Source organism: Eptesicus fuscus, chromosome 6 (assembly GCF_027574615.1).
Source record: "Eptesicus fuscus isolate TK198812 chromosome 6, DD_ASM_mEF_20220401, whole genome shotgun sequence".
In the NCBI taxonomy this organism is placed as follows: domain Eukaryota; kingdom Metazoa; phylum Chordata; class Mammalia; order Chiroptera; family Vespertilionidae; genus Eptesicus; species Eptesicus fuscus.
In genome coordinates, this window is record NC_072478.1 from 7,937,189 (window position 1) to 7,957,969 (window position 20,781).

The following is a 20,781-nucleotide window of genomic DNA, read 5'->3' on the forward strand; positions in this document are numbered from 1 at the left end:
TGTACATAGAAAACCCTAAAGACTTGTGAACGAAAGGAGCCACATGCTAACCTGACAAGCTCAGGGGAGGCCTGCGTGGCAGTCTTGCAAACTCAGAGACCTGAAATAACCACAAAGGATGGTTTGAAAATTAAATATTTAACTACAAACAGGTTATAGTGGGTAGTCATTTCCTAGTCCGATATCTTCCCTGACAAAGGTCAACTTAGATCTTCTTTACTGAGCCCATTTGCCTTTTTGCCTCTAAGATAACATATCTGTGAGATGTCTGTGAGATGTCTGGGTAACTTGTAACTTCCTTCTTTTGCTGGAGCCCCTGGGGCACAACCAAATGTGGTGGGCGCCAGGATAGATACTTCAAATTCCTTCATTATCATGTTAATTGTTCCTGTACCCACCTAAGTATGTGTCCATCATTTTGCTTTTTATCCAATCCCAGGGGTTTCCCACCGGTTGACTTTATCCCACCTCCTTAATCCATCACCAATGAGTTTCATGTAGCCGACCTATGTCCCTCCTTTGATGGCAATGTATAAATACAGATGTAACCCACCATTTCTTCGGAGCATTATCTCAATTCATTGAGGTTCTGCTTCCTGGCATATGTCGACATTTTGGCTCAAATAAACTCACTAAAATTCTTTACAGGTTTCAATGGTTTTTTTGTTAACAGACTCCATAAAGAAATAAACTACTAGATTTAATAAATGAATTCAACAATGTAGCAAGATACAAAATTAACACCCAGAAATAAATGACATTTTTATACTACACTTGATCTTAGCCAAAAAGCCGAGAAGCAATAAAATGACATTTTTATAGACCATTAATGAATTCTCAGAAAGAGAAACCAAACAAACAATCCCATGTACATAGCAACAACAACAACAACAAAACAACAACAACAAATTAAGATACCTAGGTATAAACCACAGAGGTAAAAGACTTATACTCAGAAAACTACAGGACGTTGAAAAAAGAGATAGAGGAAGATATGAACAATGAAAGAATATACTATGTTCATGGATTAGTAGAATTAACATCATTAAGATGTTCATACTACCCAAAGCAATCTATAGATTCATGCAATCCCTATAAAAATACCAATGGCATATTCCACAGATCTAGAGCAAATACTCCAAAAATTTATATGGAACCAAAAAGATCTCAAATAGCTATAGCAATCTTAAGAAAGAAGAACAAAGTTAGACGAATTACAGTAGCAGATATCAAGTTATACTACAAAGCCACTGTAATCAAAACAGCCTAATACTGGCACAAGAACAGGCATACAGACCAATGGAACAGAACAGAAAACCCAGAAATCGACCCAAGCCATTATGTTCAATTAATATTTGACAAAGGAGGCAAGAGCATATAATGGAGTCAAGATAGTCGCTTCAATAAAAGGTGTTGGGAAAATTGGACAGATACATGCAAGAAAATGAAACTAGACCACCAACTTATACCATACTCAAGAATAAATTAAAAATGGATAAAAGAGTTAAATGTAATACGTGAAACCATAAAAATCATAGAAGAAACCATAAGCAGCAAAAGCTCATACATCTCTCATAGCAATATGTTTACAGATACATTTCCTAGGACAAAGGTAACTAAGGAGAAAATAAACAAATGGGACTACATCAAAATAAAAAGTTTCTGCACAGCAAAAGAAACCATCAACAAAATGAAGAGGGAGCCCACTGTATGGGAGTACATATTTTGCCATGATACAGCTGATAAAGGGTTAATTTCCAAAATATATAAGGAACTCATACAACTTAACAAAAGGAAGACAAACAAGCCAATTAAAAAATGGGCAAAGGACCTAAATAGACACTTCTCCAAAGCAGATATACAGATGGCCAAGAGACATATGAAAAAATGTCCAAAGTCACTGATCATCAGAGAGATGCAAATTAAAATGACAATGAGATAACACCTCACACCTGTCAGAATGGCTACCATCAACAAATCAGCAAGTGACAAGTGCTGTCGAGGATATGGAGAAAAGGGAACCCTAGTACACTGCTGGTGAGAATGCAGACTGGTGCAGCCACTATGGAAAACAGTCTGGAGTTTCCTCAAAAAATTCAAAACAGAATTCCCACTGAATCCACTTCTAGAAATATATCCTAAGTAACCCAAAACACCAATCAGAAAAAATGTATGCACCCCTATGTTCATAGCAGAACAATTTACAATAGCTAAGATCTGGAAACAGCCCATCAGTAAATGAGTGGATAAAAAAGCTGTGGTACATTTATACCATGGAATACTATGCAGAAGTAAAAAAGAAGAATCTCTTACCCTTTGAGATAGCATGGAGGGAACTAGACAGTATTATATGTGAGATAAGTATCACATGATCTCACTTATATGTGGAATCTAATGAACAAAATTAACTGTTGAACAATATAGATCCAGAGACATAGAAACATGGAACAGACTGTCGAATCTCAGAGGGAAGGTGGGGGTTGATAGAGTGGGAAGAGATCCACCAAAGAACTTGTATGCATATGTGCATAGCCCATGGACACAGACAATAGTGGCAGGTCGGAGGACATATCTAATACTTTCAACAAAAAGATTTTTTTTTAAAATAAAAAAATTTAAATGGAACTGCCGTTTGACCTAGCAATCCCACTTCTGGGAGTATATCCTAAGAATCCCGAAACATTAATGTGAAAGAATATATGCACCACTATGTTAATTTCTTTGTTATTTACAATAGTCATGATCTGGAAACAACCCAATTACTCATTAGTAGAGATGAGTGGATAAAAAAGCTATGGAACATTTATACAATGGGATACTACACAGCTGGAAAAAAAGTAGGAATCTTACCTTTGCAATAGCATGGATAGACCTGGAGATTATTATGTTAAGTGAAATAAGCCAGTCAGAGAAAGACGAATACCATATGATCTCATTTATATGTGGAATCTAGGGAACAAAATAATCTGACAAACAAAATAGAAACAGAGGCATGGATACGTGGAATAGACTGACAGCTGTCAGAGAGAAGGAGGGTAGGGGGAGACTGGATGAAAGAAGGTGAAGGGATTAGCCAAAAAACATATACACATAACACACAGACACAGACAACAGTGGGGTGATAGTTAGAAGGAAGGGGAGAGGATGTAGGTGGAGATGGGCAAATGGGGGAAATGGTGATGGAAAGAGATTTTGCTTGGGGCAATGGATGCATGATACAGTGTGAATATGATGTTTGATTGAGTTGTACACTTGAAATCTGTATGGGTTTGTGAACCACCATCATTCTAATAAATTCAATTAATAAAACATTAAAACTAAAATCTCTTTCTAAAAGTTTAATCTCTTAAACATTGATGGATATAATTTACACAAACAAAAACTATTTGGGGTTCTCAATAATTTTTAAGAGTGTAAAGGAGCCTTGAGACCAAAAATTTGAGAAATGCTGGTTTCTATATTTAACAGTTATAAATCAAGCTAATAAATTAATAAATAAAATACTCTGTGGCTCCAGCTTTGAAAAATATACCTTTAAAATGTCCTGGAAATGCAGATTAAATTTAGAATTCTTGGACTCCTAGTTCTATGCTGGAAAGTGGTGGAGAGGGCACCTGCAGCAAGCAGGTCATTACCCTTTCTCTTCTCACCCAGGCTTCAGCCACCCCTGAAAACAGATGTTTCGTGGCCAGCCCTGAGGCCTGTTGGTTATGTGGTCCACCCTCTAGGATGCATCCAAGCAAGAGGTCTGCACTGGGTCCTACAAGTGAGGTTGGGCTGTTTGTGCAGGGTCCTTCAGGGTCTGGGGGACCCAGAGCATGGTCTAGGCATGGGCTATGGGTAGGCACCTCCTCTTGACCCTGTGGACACCTCATCCCATGAAGAGGGAAACTGCTAGAAGAAGGTCTGAGAGAAAGGCAGAGAGTTGGTTCTGAGCACTCAGCACATAGTATAAAGGCTTGCTGATCCTCTCTAATAATAGACAAATATGCAAATTGACCATACCTCCGACACACCCACAAGCCACACCCATCATCCAATCAGAGCAAGTATGCAAATTAACCCAAACCAAGATGGCTACAGCCACAGAGAGCAAGGTTTCCTAGGTAACAGAGGAAGCCAAGCTTTCCGCCTGCCCTTGCCAGGCCTAAGCCTCCACTCAAGCTACAAAGTTTCAATTATAGAAGGTAAACAAATTCAAACAAATGGCAGCAGAATAGAGCTTGAGAGAGCAGGCCAGGGTTGCTGCCGGCAACAGGGGAAGCAAAACTTTTAGCACACCCTGGCCAGGCCCACCCGCTTAAGGCAACAAAGTTTCAATTATAACCCCAACACAAATGGCTGCCGGCTGGCCTCGGAGGGAGCCCCAGGCTTGGCTCCGCTCCAGGCTACAAAGTTTCGATTGTAGAAGGAAAATAAATTCCAGATACCAGAGCCTCTGCTTGGGTCGCCAGGGGGTGTGGCCGGCCTGCAAACCACCACAGGCCCCTCGCTCAGGCCGCCCCACACCAACCCCACCTGATCCGGGACGCCCTTCAGGGCAAACCAGCTGGCCCCCTCCCCTGTATCAGGCCTCTATCCTATCTAATAAAAGAGTAATATGCAGATTGATCATCACTGCAACACACAATATAGCTGCCCCCATGTGGTCAAAGATCCTGCCCCCATGTGGACACAAGATGGCCACCACAAGATGGCCAGCAGGAGAGGGCAGTTGGGAGGCACCTGGCCTGCAAGGGAGGGCAGTTGAGAGGGACCAGGCCTGCAAGGGAGGGCAGTTGGAGGTGATCAACCCTGCAGGAGAGGGCAGTTAGGGGTGACCAGGCCGGCAGAGGAGGGAAGTTGGGGGCAAACAGGCTGGCAGCAGAGTGGTTAGGGGGTGATCAGGCTGGCAGGCAGAAGCGGTTAGGGGCAATCAGGAAGGCAGGCAGGCAAGCAGTTGGGAGCAAGCAGTCCTGGATTGTGAGAGGGATGTCCGACGGGCAGTCGGACATCCCTTGAGGGGTCCCATATTGGAGAGGGTACAGGCTGGGCTGAGGGACAACCCCCCTCCGTGCACGAATTTCGTGCACCGGGCCTCTAGTTGAATATAAGATTCCAGGTCAGTACTGGAGCCCCTGTTCTCTATATCTGCCCTCAGGGCCCTTTGTGACTCTGGCTGGCCACTTCCCTTCTCCTGGCCTCCATTTTCTTGCATGTAAGGTTAGGGGTGTTGAGAGATGTGTCCCTGAGTGCTCTCCTGAGGGTCATGTTTGTTCCAAGAGTCAATGATTTCAAATTGCCAATGAGACCCCGATGACCTTTATGCTGTGTGGGCTTAATTGGTTGGTTAGAGAAAATTGCTTTTTCTTTTTTTGGGAAAATGAGTAGAAATATTTATGAAATTTCTTTCTTAAAGAGATAGATGTTGCTTTCTATTTGGCACAGGAACCAAGGGAATCAGGCTCATACTAAATAGAAAATACAACTATTTCTCTCCTGCTTAAATGTCTTATTATTCCCAAAGATTATATAAATGTAAATATTTTTAATCAGTTACATATTTAAAATGTATTTTAAAGGGTATAACCATCTTACAGCAACTTTCAGAAAATAACTTCTAAGTGTAACTTTTGGAGGTTGGCCATTACAAAATCACTCCCACTGATTTTACCCAGTTTTCCTATGAATGTTACATGGTACATGTAGGGTTCTAAGGCAATAACCCTGTGAGTGTTGCCTGAACAGAGTTCACTACTATCAAAAAATACATTGTAGAGTCGGAAGATGACAGATGGCAGGAGAGAGGTGAGGGGGAGGGTGTGAGTGAGTGAGAGGGTGAAAGGAGAGTGTGTGGTTGTGTGGTGTGTGTGTGGGTGGGTGAGTGAGGGACAGTTAAATCCGGCAGGAGTATGGGAGACTGGCAGACCGGGCTTTCCTGGGCAGAGAGCACCTACCACCACTGAGGGCACTCCCCAGGCTGCGGGGCTCGGGCACAGAGCCCACACAGTCTTGAAGGGGAGAGGGCCTCTTCTAGGAACTCATCAGCACCACCACCCAGACTGGCCTTGGACACTGCCCACAACCCTGTAGCTATTCCAGCCAAAATCCTGCTGCCCCACCCACAGACCTGCAGACCCTAGGACTTCCACCTCCAAGGTGCATGGCTCCCACAGCAGTAAGTGTGACTTCCCCCTCCCTGGCTGCTGACCTCCAGACACCTCAGTTGTGCCTTCCCAGTGCGCAGACCTCCTGAGCCCACTGCCCCAGCAGACAGCTCCTGGGCACCTCTGTAAGCAGCTGCTGGGTGCATGGATCCAACCAAGAGTGCACATCTCCCAAAGCAGAAATTAGAAATTCTCCCTCCACGGGGCCGGTGGCACACCACAATTGCTCCAATCCAGCGTGTGGGCCCATGAGCACACACCTCTGGGAGACGGCTCCTGGGCCCCTCTGTGAGCTGCCACTGGCCGTGTGCCTCTCCAACCAAGGGTGCTCGGCTCCCTCAACAGGATTCAGGACATCCCCCTCCTGGCTGCCTACCTCTGGACACCTTGGTGAGTTACTGAGGACTTGCCTCCTTGGTCAAGGTCACATTCTTTCAGTCACAGAATCCGAGATACATACATCCCCAGCTGCTGGCGCCTGAACCCCCTCATGATTCAGAGAGGGAAATCACTTTGGCCAGAGCCCCACTGCCTCAACCACAGACTATGAGACACCTGCCCCCCACTGTCACATGTCCCAGGGCCCTCATAGTGAGTTGCAGGGTGACGATATTCAGCAAAAGTCACACAAAACTGGCCAAAGTCACAGTACCTAATCCTCAGGCCCAGAGACTCCTTTCTTCCAGGCTGTGGACTCTGGGAACCTGCAGTGAATACATAACAGTGGGACCTCAGGCAACCCTTTCCACAAGAGCCAGAACCACAATCACATCCAAAACAGCTTGTACAATGAAGCCTGGGGTGAGTCACATTGCAAATTCATGATGAGACCTCATCCATGAATGAGAAACTAACACTCAAGACCCCACTACATTAAGAGAACCCAAATAGTTCAAGTAGGGAGCTCTGCTAGATCACCAAGCCCAGGAGACCTGAGAGACTGCACCACTGGGTCCCCAAAATCACCAACTACATAGCACCACCCCCAAAAGAACCTGGGTAGCAAAGCAGTTGGATCTAAGACATAGAAACAATTAAAAAGTTACAGCAAAAATTAGGGAGACAGGGAATCCAAGATGGCTGCCGATGGAATGGTGTCAAGATAGTGTGTGAGTGAGAGAGCGAAAGGAGAGTGAATGGATGTGTGGGGAGTGTCTGTATTTGCGAGTGAGGGACAGCTATATTCCACAGGACTGATGGGGACTGACAGACCAGGTTCCCCAGCAGAGCAGTCTCTACTACTGCTGAACTATCTCCCAGAGCGGCCTGCTCTGCCACAGAGACCATGCCATCGTGAAGAGGAGAGCAGTTGTGATCAGAAGCCCAGACTCACCTTCAACCTGGGAGACCTCAGATACCTCCTGGGACACACAACTCCCAGGGACCAGCTGCCTCAGCTGTGACCCACAAACACCGAGACTCCAGCCTCCCCAACCACGAGTGCCTAAAAAGTTTGTCCAGGGGGAGACAAAGTGGTGCCGAATATGCAGATGGGACCTGGGCCTTTTCACAGAGCAGATAGAAGGAACAACTGAATCAAATAACCTCCACCTGGAATTGGTGAATTAAACATAGCTGGTGAGGCAATCCATGAACAGAAAGGTCAGAGATCACCTAGAAAGAGGTGAGATCTGGGATCCAGGCTGGAGGAAGAAATGTGTGCAATGGGATGTAGAGTCTCAGAGGGAAACTGCACTCTACCAAATCCGTGGTCCTTGGGGTCAGTGTAGCCCTTGAAAGTGGAAGGGGGTCCACAGGGCTGCTGGCAGAGGGGGACTCTAGATATAAGCCCACAGCTGTGGACATCTGTGCCCAGAAAGGCAGCCTGAAGTTCTATACTGGCTGCACAGTGCCAGGGGAAAAAGACACAAGTTGGCATGGTTTCTTTGTCTTTTTTTTTTCTTTTTTTTTCCCCCTCCTTGCTTTTGCTTGCTAAGTCCAGTATATAGGATCTTCCAATTAAAAACACTCATCAAGACTGCAGGGGAAAGTTGTTTTTGTGGAAACTGGGGATCAGAATAAGGAGAGATAAGCAGGAAACCAGCTCTGGGTCAGTCCATCTTTCCAACCCAGTATTAAGTGCGGCAGGGAAAGAAGAATCTAAACACTGGGTAGAGGGGCCATTTAGTCCTGGAAATTAATGCAGAAACACTGCCACCCAGGGGTTGTGTCAGAAATTGACTCTTGTGTGAATACAACTGAAGGCAGGCAGAGAAACAAAGTGAGCAGAGAGATCCCACCTGCTTGAAAACAAGGTTGTGGCTTATGACATAGAGGAGGGGTGGATCACAGGGAACTTCAACACTGTGCTGACTACCTGACAGGAAGCAGACGTGCCAAGCAGAACAAGAGGAAGTGAACAACCTTCACTACTTCACTTTTTTAGTTTTTATCTTTTACTTAAGAAACTATTTTTTTCTCACTTTATTATTATTATTACATTTATATTTTTAATTATTATTACTATTATTTTACATTTTTAAATTTTTATTTTATCTTATTTTATTTTATTTTGGAATTAGTGTTCTACATTTTATTTTTATTTTTCTTTTAGCATTATTTTACTCTATTTCAATTTTTCCTTTATGCCAACACTCTCTTCCTCACTTTTCCCGTTTTCATCCTGTTTCTCTTATCCTGTTCCTATTTTAGTTTTCTCTATCCTTTCCTTTTACTCCCTGTTAAAAATTGATCTTACTCATATATCTAATTTCCTTTCCCCTACTCCAAGTCCATGTACACTACTCTCTTCTCTTTCTTCACTATCTAAATTTTTGTTCTTTCTTTTTTTCCATTTTCTTTCTTTCTATCTTCTTGTTGTTGCTTGCTTGTTAGTTTTTTTTCTTCTGTTTTTCCTCTCTTCACTTGTTTTCTTCTACTAATAGCTTAATTAATTCCAATCACCAACTCAGGCCTATGTACTCTCTATTCTCCTTTTCCAATAATAGATGAATACATAGATAGATAGATTAAAGAAAGGGGAAATATATTTTTTCATATATATATATATATATATATATATATATATATATATATTTCTTTTTTATGTATTTTGTTTTTTAATTTTCTTCTTATACACTAATTCTCTTTCTACCTGCTTTATACTGAATTGTGGCCATTTCCCCATTCATTCAATTCCTTGACCTCACCTTCTGGAAATTAGCTGTCTCCTCAGATTCATCTGGGTGCTTGTTGTTTGAGTGTTTGTTGTTTGCATTTTTTTGATTAGTTATTTGTTTTTTGCATTCATCTCTGGGAGTTTATTATTTGCATTTTTTGGATTAGTTGTTGTTGTTTTTTTGAGTTTTCTACCCATATACATATATTTCTCCCCTGCTTTTTTCTTCTCTTTCTTTACCCTCTTACATTTTGTTCATTTTCTCAATATCAGTTTTGCACTTTTTTCTCTCCCTTAAATCTCTTTTCTCTGGTCGTCACCTTTATTTTGGGTTATTAGTATCATGAATACATTTGTGTTTGGTGTCCTGTGCATTGTGTCTTGTCATGTTGTATTTTGTGCCTTTAAGTCAGTGTAGGAGAGAGAGAGAGCTACATAACCAGACACCCTGAGAGGAGCAATCATGGGGAGACAAATAAACAGCCCACATATGAAAGAAAAGGAGGAATCACTGGAAAATGAAGTAAACGAAATGATGCAAGCAATATGTCAGAGAAAGAATTCAGAGCAATGGTCATAAGGATGCTGGAAAGGATGGAAGACAAATTCAACAATATGTGTAATAACCAAGAGGAAATGAATAAGACCCAAGAGGAAATGAAAAATGACATTGCTGCAATAAAGAACATAATAGAAAGCATCAACAGTAGACTAGAAGAAGCAGAGGACCACATCTGCCAGAAGCCAATTCCAGCATGTCATAATTGCAAGAGTTTCAGTAAAAGGTTGTTGGAACTTGGGGACTCAACAAGGGCTGAGTCACATATGTTATCACCTGTTGGGAATGGCTAAAGGCATTTCCCCCAAACCTGAATAGGATGATTGTTTGCTGCCAGACAGCTCAGGGCATCTTAATCTACATGTTATTGCCTCCTGTTGGCCAAACACCTGAACAGCTATAGGCTATTCTCCATTCTGACAATGCTTCCATACAAACCCTACCCTTTGAAGTGTATGTCTCCACCTTGCCTTAGGACAAATTGTGTTAATAAAAAGCAAGGGGTCCTGAGACAAGGGGAACTTAGCTCCTTCAGGTAGGCTCCTCTAACCCCCATTGCCTTTCAAAATTATCTTTCGTCTCTGGACTCCTACTTAATCTATGCACAGCCTTTCTCCAGATTGCTGAACCCTTCTTAATGCTGGAACAAGAACCCCGGCAGCATCAGTGAGCTAGAAGACAAGGTAGGAAAAAAAAAACCCAAGCAGAGCAGCAGCTAGAAAAAAAACTTAAAAAACAGGAGGAGAGCCTAAGGCAATTTTGAGATAACACGAAACAACATCCACATAATAGAGGTACCAGAAGGAGAGGAAACTGAGCAAGGAATAGAAAACCTGTTTGAAGAAATAATGACAGAAAACTTCCCTGATATTGGGAAGAAGAAAAAACTCACACAAGTCCAAGAAGCTCACAGAGTCCAGAACAAGATGAACCCCAAAAGACCAACACTAAGACACATTATAATTAAATTGGCAAACACCATCAACAAAGTAAGAATCTTAAAGGCTGCCAGAGAGTTACCTACAGAATCTTAAAGGCTGACAGAAAGTTACCTACAAGGGATCTAATATCAGACTATCAACTGATTTCTCAACAGAAACATGTCAGGCCAGAAGACAATGTAATGAAATATACAAAGTCATGCAAAGCAAGGGTCTGAATTCAAGAATACTGTACTGAGTAAGGCTATCAATCAAAGTTGAGGATGAAATCAGGAGTTTCACAGACAAAAAAGGACTAAGGTAGTTTATTACCACCAAACCAGCAATGCAAGAAATGCTAAACGGACTGCTGTAAAAAGGAGAAATAGAAAGGGATGAAGGAACACAGGCATAAAGAATAAATAAAAATGGCAAAAAATAAGTACCTATCAATAATAAACTTAAATGTAAATGGATTAAATGCCCCAATCAAAAGACATAGGATTGCTGAGTAGATAAGACAACATGACCCATATATCATGGGTCATGAGGAGATCCACCTTAGAACAAAGGACACAGATTGATGGTGAAGGGATGGAAAAAGGTTTTTCAGGTAAATGGAAATGAAAAAAAAAGCTGGGGTAGCAATACTTATATCTGACAAAATGAAGGCCATAACAAGAGATAAGGAAGGCCACTTCATAACACTAAAGGGAGCAACTCAACAAGAAGATATAACTCTGGTAAACATACATGCATCCAATACAGAAACACCCAAATATATATAAAATTTCAGGAGGATATCAAGGGAGAGATTGACAGTAATATAATCATAGTAGGGGACTTTAATATGCCACTAATACCACTGGATAAATTCTCTAAACAAAAAAATCAGCAAAGAAATATCAATCCTAAATGACTCACTAGATCAGATGGAATTAATTGACATCTTCAGAACATTTCACCCCAAAGGCACAGAATATACATTCTTCTAAAGTGCATATGGGTCTTTTTCAAAGATAGACCACATATTGTGACACAGGCAAAGTCTCTTCAAATTCAAGAAGATAGAAATCATATCAAGCATCTTCTCAGATCACAATGGCATAAAATTAGAAATCAATTAAAATAAAAACAATGAAAAAAATCAAACACCTGGAGGATAAATAGCATGCTATTAAATGATTGGGTTGCCAAGGAGAACAAAGAAGAAATAAAAAGCATCATGGAAACCAATGATAATTAAAACACAACAATCCAAAATCTATGGGACACAATGAAAGCAGCCCTGAGAGGGAAGTTCATAGTTCTACAGGCCTAACTCAAAAAACAAGAAAAAATGGTAATAAATTATCTGACCCGACAACTCAAAGAGTTAGAAAGAGAGCAATAAGAAAAGCCCAATGTGAGCATAAGGAAGGAAATAATAAAGATCAGAGGGGAAATAAATGACATAAGACAAAAAAAACCCACAAAAAATAAACAAACAAACAAAAAAATCACACCAAAAAACAGTACAAAAGATCAACAAAACCAAGAGCTGGTTCTTTGAAAGGGTAAATAAGATTGATCAATCTCCAGCCAGGCTCACCAAGAAGCAAAGACTGAGGACCCAAATAAGCAAAATCAGAAATGAAGAGGTGAAGTAACAATCGATCCCAAAGAAATACAGACGATTATGAAAAAAATACTATGAAAAACACTATTCTAACAAAATGGACAACCTAGACAAGGTGGACATATTCTTAGAAAAATACAAGCTCCCAAAACTCAATCAGGAAGAATGAAACAACCTGAACAGGCCAATAATTACTGAAGAAATGGAAGCAGTGATCAAAAATCTTATAGCAAATAATAAAAAAAAAAAAAAAAAAAAAAAAATCCCTGGTCCAGATGGCTTTACAGGAGAGTTCTACCAAGCATTCAAAGAAGAACTAAAACCTATCCCTCTCAGACTATTCCAAAAAATTCAAGAGGAAGGCACACTTCCAAGCTCTTTCTATGAAGCCAGCATTACCCTAATCCCAAAATGAGATAAAGACACCACAAGAAAAGAAAACTATAGGCGAATTTCCATGATGAACATAGATGCTAAAGTCCTCAACTAAATTCTAGCAAATCAGATCCAGCATTACATTATAAAGATTATACACTATGACCAAGTGGGATTTATTCCAGGGATGTAAAGATAGTACAATATCCGCAAACCAATACATGTGATACATCACATAAACAAATTGAGAGACAAAAATCACATAATCATATCAATTGATTCAGAAAAAGCATTTGAAAAAATCCAAAACCCTTTCTTGATAAAAAATCTCAGCAAAGTGGGAATAAGGGGATCATATGTCAACATAATAAAAGCCTTATACGACAAACCTGCAACCAACACCATACTTAATGTGCAAAAAGTAAACTCATTTTCCCTAAGAATAGGAACAAGACAGGGATGCCCACTTTCACCACTCCTGTTCGATATAGTACTGGAAATGTTAGCCATAGCAATCAGACAAGAAGCAATAAAAGGCATCCAAATTGGAAAAGAAGAAGTTAAACTGTCCTTATTCGAAGATGACATGATACTATAGTTAGAAAACCCCAAAGACTCCATCAAAGAACTACTAGACCTAATAAATGAATTCAGCAATGTAGCAGGATACAAAATTAACACCCAGAAACCTATGGCCTTTTTATACACCAATAATAAACTCACAGAACAAGAAACAAACAAACAAGCAAGCAAACAAACAAACAAACCCAAACCAATCACATTTACCATTACACCAAAAAAAATTAAGATACCTAGGAATAAACTTAACTAAGGAGCTAAAAGACCTGTACTTGGAAAACTACTGGGCATTGTAAAAAGAGATAGAGGAAAACATAAACAAATGGAAGAACACACCATGTTCATGGACTGGTAGAATCAACATCACTAAAATGTCCACACTACCAAAAGCAATATACAGATCCTATGTAATCCCCATTAAAATACCAATGGCATTTCAAAGACCTAGAACAAACTCTCCAAAAACTCATCTGGAATAAAAAAAGACCTCTAATAGCCACAGCAATCCTCAGAAAGAAGAACAAAGTTGGAGGGATCACAATACCAGATATCAAGCTGTATTACCAAGCCACAGTTCTCAGAACTGCCTGGTATTGGCACAAGAACAGGCATATAGACTAATGGAACAGAACAGAGAACCCAGAAATTGAGCCAAGCCATTATGCTCAAATAATATTTGACAAAGGAGGCAAGAGTATACGATGGAGTCAAGATAGTCTCTTCAATAAATGGTGCTGGGAAATTTGGTTAGATACATGCAAGATAATGACACTAGATCACCAAGTAACACCATACTAACAAATAAACTCAAAATGGCTAAAGGACTTAAATGTAAGATGGGAACCATAAATTTCCTACAAGACTCCAAAGGCAGCAAAATTGCAGACATATGTTGTAGCAATATCTTTACAGATACAGGTCCTAGAGCAATGGAGACTAAGGAGACAATAAACGAATGGGACTACATCAAAATAAAAAGCTTTTGAACAGTAAAAGATCAAGAAAACATCAAGAAAGCCCACTGCATGGGAGAACATATTTGCCAATAATATTTCAGAGAAAGGTTTAATCTCCAAAATTTACAGAGAACTCATACAACTTAACAAAAGGAAGATAAACAATCTAATAAAAAAAAAATGGGCAAAGAACCTAAATAGACACTTTTTGAAAGAGGACATACAGAGGGCCAAGAGAGATATCAAAACATCTCAAAGTCACTTATCGCCTGAGAGATGCAAATCAAAACAACAATTGAGATACCATCTCATACCTGTCAGAATGGCTATCATCAACAAATCAATAAATTGACAAGTGTTGGTGAGGATGTGGAGCAAAAGGAACCCTCCTCCACTGCTGGTGGGAATGGAGACTGGTGCAGCCACTGTGGAAGACAGTATGGAGTTTCCTCAAAAAGTTAAAAATGGAACTCTCATTTGACCCAGTAATCCCATTTCTAGGAATATATTCCAAGAAACCAGAAACACCAATCAGAAAGAATATATGCACCCCTATGTTCATAGCAGCACCATTTACAATAGCTAAGATTTGGAAACAACCTAAGTGCCCATCAGCAGATGAGTGGATAAAAAAACTGTGGTACATCTACACAATGGAATACTATACCGCCATAAAAAAGAAGGAACTTTAACCATTTGCAATAGCATGGATGAACCTTTAACCATTTGCAATAGCATGGATGAACCTACGCTAAGTGAAATAAGCCAGTTGGAGAAAGATAAATATCATATGATCTCACTCATATGTGGGATATAATGTTCAACATAATTTGATGAATAAGAATAGATCCAGAGACAAATGGCAGGGGAGAGGGGGCTAGAGAGCAACCAAGGGACTTGTATGCATGCATATTAACATAACCAATGGATTCAGCCAGTGGAGGCTTGCCTGGTGTGGGAATAGCTGGGGTGGGGGTGGGGGTCAATTGGGGAAAAAGGAGACATATGTAAAACTTTAGACAATAAAAAATTATAAAAAAACTAATTTGATTTAGCAAATGTCAATGTATCTATAACTTGTCAGTAATATACCTGTTCACAAAGCAAGTTTGAGTGCATCCTGACTGAAGATATTAACTAATGTGTATTATTGGGATGATGAATGGTTTGTTGTCATTGCCTGCAAAGCAAAAAAGCTGAAAAATTGCCTAGAGAAGTCATGAGCATGAGATTAATTACTTCATGGGAATCCATCCAAATACCCAAAGAGGTAGAAATGAAATCTTGAAACCCAAAACTCAAATTCTTTCCCTCCATCCAGGATGACGAGGTCTCCTCCTGACTGCACACCATGATTTTAGAACATAAGAACAGTGGAAAAGAAACAGTGATTATCTTTTATATTGCAAAATGGGCTCTTAGAACTCAGAGACAAGTTTTAAAAGTCAAGACCTTTCATTTCCAAAAGCCAGGGAACATTAAAAATTAGCTAACATCTTATAATAAAAAATGGGGAGACAAAAAAAAATCCCCAAAGGAAAGATAAAGAGGAATCACCAGAGGTGGAATAAATGAAATGGAGGCAAGTAACATGTCAGAGAAAGAATTCAGAGTAATGGTTATAAGGATGCTCAAACTGCTGAATGACAAATACACACACTCAATGAGAATTATAAGGAGCTGAATAGAATGTCACCAGCATGAAAAGGAACAAAGAGGAAATGAAGAATGACATAGCTCAATAAAGAACACACTGGAAGGCTTAAACACTAGACTAGAAGAGGCTGAGGACCACATCAGCAAATTAGAAGACAAGGTAGGAGAAAACACACAAACACAGAAGCAAGTGGAAAGAAAAGTTAAAAAGCAGGAGGAGAGCCTAAGGGAGTTTTGGCACAACACGAAAAGAAACAACATCAACATAATAGAGGTACCAGAAGGAGAGGAAGCAGAGCAAGAAATAGAAAACCTGTTTGAAGAAATAATGACAGAAAATTTCCCTGATGTAGGCAAGAAAAACCTCCCACACAAGTTCAAGAAGCACATAGCGTCCCAAACAAGATGAACCCAAAAAGACTGACACCAAGACACATCATAATTAAATTGGCAAACATCAACGACAAAGTAGAATCTTAAAGGCTGCCAGAGAGAGACAGAAAGTTACCTAAAATGGATCTCCCATTAGGATATCAACTGATTTTTCAAGATAAACACACCAGGCCAGAAGGGAATGGAATGAAATATACAAAATGATTCAAAGCAAGGGACTGAATCCAAGAATACCATACCCTGAAGGCTATAATTCAAAATTCAAGGTGAAATCAGGATCTTCACAGACAGAAGAGGGCTAAGAGAGTTTATTACCACCAAGCCAGCAATGCAAGAAATGCTGTAAAAAGAAATAGAAAGGCAAGAAGGAACACAAGCATAAAGAATAAAAATGGTGACAAACAAGTATTTATCAATAATAACATTAAACATAAATGGATTAAATGCTCCAATCAAAAGACATAGGGTAGCTGAATAGATAAGAAAACATGACCCATATATTTGCTGTCTGCAAGAGACCCACCTCAGAACAAAGGATTCACACAGACTGATAGTGAAGGGATGCAATTTTTTTTTTTTCAGGCAAATGGAAATGAGAAAAATCTGGGTGGCAATACTTATATCTGACAAAATAGACCTCAAAGGAAAGGCCATAATAAGAGATAAGGAGAACCACTTCATAATACTAAAGGGAGCAATTCAACAAAAAGATATAACTCTGGTAAATATATATTAACCCAATATAGGAGCACCCAAATACATAAGAACAAAATCTTCTGCAAAATATCAAGGGAGAGAAAGACAGCAATACAATCATAGTAGGGGGGCTTTAATACCCAAATGACACCACTGGATAAATAATCTAAACAAAGAATCAGAAAAGAAACATCAATCCTAAATTACTCATTAGATCAGATGGACTTAATTGACATCTTCAGAACATTTCACTCCAAAGCTCCAGAATATACATTCTTCTCAAGTGCACACAGGACATTTTCAAAGATAGACCACATATTAGGACACATGCAAATTCTCTTCAAATTCAAGGAGATAGGAATCATAACAAGTATCTTCTCAGATCACAAAGGCATAAAATTAGAAATCAGCTACAATAAAAACAATGAAAAAAATCAAACACTTTGAGGGTAAATAGCATGTTATTAAACAATGATTGGGTTACCAAAGTGATCAAAGAAGAAATAAATAGCATCCTGGAAACAAATGACAATGAAAACACAACAATCCAAAATCTATGGGTCACAAAGACATCAGTCCCGAGAGGGAAGTTCATAGCTCTACAGGACTACCTCAGAAAACAAGAAAAAATGGTAATAAGTTATCTAATCTTGCAACTCAAAGAATTAGAAAAGGAGCAATAAGAAAAGCCCAGAGTTTCCAGAAAGAAGGTAATAATAAAGATCAGAGCAGAAATAAATGACATAGAGACAAAAAAAAATAATACAAAAGATAAAGGAAATCAAGAGCTGGTTCTTTGAAAAGATAAACAAGATTGATGAACCTCTAGCCAGGCTCACCAAGAAACAAAAAGAGAGGACCCAAAAATACAAAATCAGAAATGAAAGAGATGAAGTAACAACCAACCCCACAGACATACAAAGGATTGTAAATAATACTACGAACAACTCTGGTCCAACAAACTGGACAACCTCGATGAAATGGACATATTCCTAGAAAAATACAAGCTTCCAAAACTCAATCAGGAAGAATAAAAAAAAAAAACCTGAATAGGCCAATAACTACTGATGAAATTCAAACAGTAATCAAAAAGCTTCCAGAAAATAAAAGCCCTGGACTAGATGGCTTTACAGGGGAATTCTACCAAACATTCAAAGAATAACTAAATTCAATCCTTCTCAGACTATTCCAAAAAATTCAAGAGGAAGGTACACTTCCAAGCTCTTTCTATGAAGCCAGCATTACCCTAATCCCAAAACCAGATAGAGACACTACAAAGAAAGAGATTTACAGGGCAATACCCCTGATGAACATAGATGCTAAAATCCTCAACAAAATTCTGCAAATCAGATCCAGCATTACATTAGAAAGATTATAAACCATGACCAAGTGGGATTTATTCCAGGGATGCAAGGATGGTACAATATCCACAAATCAATAAACTTGATACATCACATAGACAAATTGAGAGACAAAAATCACATAATCATATCAATAGGTGCAGAAAAGGTATTTGACAAAATCCAACACCCCCCCCTTTTTTTTTGATTAAAAACTCTCAGCAAAGTAGGAATAGAAGGGTCATACCTCAACATAATAAAAGCCTTATATGACAAACCTACAGCCAACATCATACTCAATGGGCAAAAACTAAAACCATTTTCCCTAAGAACAGAAACAAGACAGGGATGCCCACTTTCACCACTCCTGTCAATATAGTACTGGAAGTGCTAGCCATAGCTATCAGACAAGAAGAAACAATAAAAGGCATCTAAATTGGAAAAGAAGTAAAACTGTCCTTATTCACAGATGTCATGATATTGTACATCAAAAACCCCAAAGACTCCATCAAAAAATTACTAGACTTAAATGAATTCGGCAATGTAGCAGGATACAAAATTAACACCCAGAAATCTATGGCTTTTTTATACACCTGTAATGAACTCACATAAAGAGAAACTAAATAAATAAAAAATAAAAAATCCCATTTACCATTGCAACAAAAAAAATCAAGGTACCTAAGAATAAATTTAACCAAGCAGGTAAAAGACCTGTACTCAGCAAATTACAGGACACTGAAACAAGATATAGAGGAAGACATAAACAAATGGAAGAATATACCATATTCATGGATTGGTAGAATCAACACCATTAAAATGTCCATGCTACCCAAAGCAATCTATAGATTCAATGTAATCCCCATTAAAATACAACAGCATATTTCAAAGACCTAGAACAAACTCTCCAAAAATTCATCTGGAATAAAAAAGCCCCCTAATAGCCACAGCTACCCTCAGAAACAAGAACAAAGTTGGGGGGATCACAATACCAGATATCAAACTATGTTACCAAGCCACAGTTCTCAAAACTGCCTGATAGTGGCAGAAGAACAGACATATAGACCAGTGGAACAGAACAGAGAACCCAGAGATCGACCCAAACTATTATGCTCAATTAATATTTGACAAAGGAGGCAAGAGCATACAATGGAGTCGAGACAGTCTCTTCAATAAATAGTGTTGGAAAAATTGGACAGATACATGCAAAAAAATGAAACTAGACCACCAACTTACACCATACACAAAAGTTAATTCAAAATGAATAAAGGACTTAAACGTAAGATGGGAAACCATAAAAATCTTAGAAGACTCCATAGGCAGCAAAATAGCAGACATATGTAGTAGCAATATCATTACAGATACAGCTCCTACGGCAATGGAAACTAAGGAGAAAATAAACAAATGGGACTACATCAAAATAAAAAGCTCCTGCACAGCAAAAGTCACCATCAACAAAACAACAAGAAAGCCCACTGCATGGGAGAACATATTTGCCAATGTTATCTCTGATAAGGGTTTAATCTCCAAAGTTTACAGGGAACTCATACAACTTAACAAAAGGAAGATAACCCAATAAAAAATGGGCAAAAGACCTAAATAGACACTTTTTGAAAGAGGACACACAGAAGGCCAAGAGATATATGAAAACATGCTCAAAATCACTAATCATCTGAGAGTTGCAAATCAAAACAAAATGAGGTACCATCTCACACCTGTCAGAATGGCTATCAAATCAACAAACAAGTGCTGGAGAGGATGTGGAGAAAAAGGAACCCTCTTGCACTGCTGGTGGGAATGCAGATTGGTGAAGCCACTGTGGAGAACAGTATGGCATTTCCTCAAAAAATTAAAAATGGAACTCCCATTTGACCCAGTAATTACACTTCTAGGAATATATCCCAAGAAATCAGAAACACCAATCAGAAAGGAGATATGCACCCCTATGTTCATAGGAGCACAATTTACAATAGGTAAGATTTGGAAACAGCCTAAGTGCCCATCAGCAGATGAGTGGATTAGAAAACTGTGGTACATCTACACAATGGAATACTACACTGCTGTAAAAAAGAAGGAATTCTTACCATTTGCAACAGCATGGATGGACATGGACAGCATTATGCTAAGTGAAATAAGCCAGTCAGAGAAAGATAAATATCACATGATCTCACTCATTTGTGGAGTATAATGCACAACATAAACTGATGAACAAATATAGAACCAGAGACATAGAAGCATCAAACAGTCTGTACAACCTATGAGGGAAGGTGGGGGCTGAGGGGTAAGAGATCAACCAAAGGACTTGTATGCATGCATATGAGCATAACCAATGGACAGACAGTAGGGGGGTGAGGGCTTGTGCTTGGGGGAGGAGAGGTCAATGAGGGGAAAAAGGAGACTCATGTAATACTTTAAACAATAAAAAAAG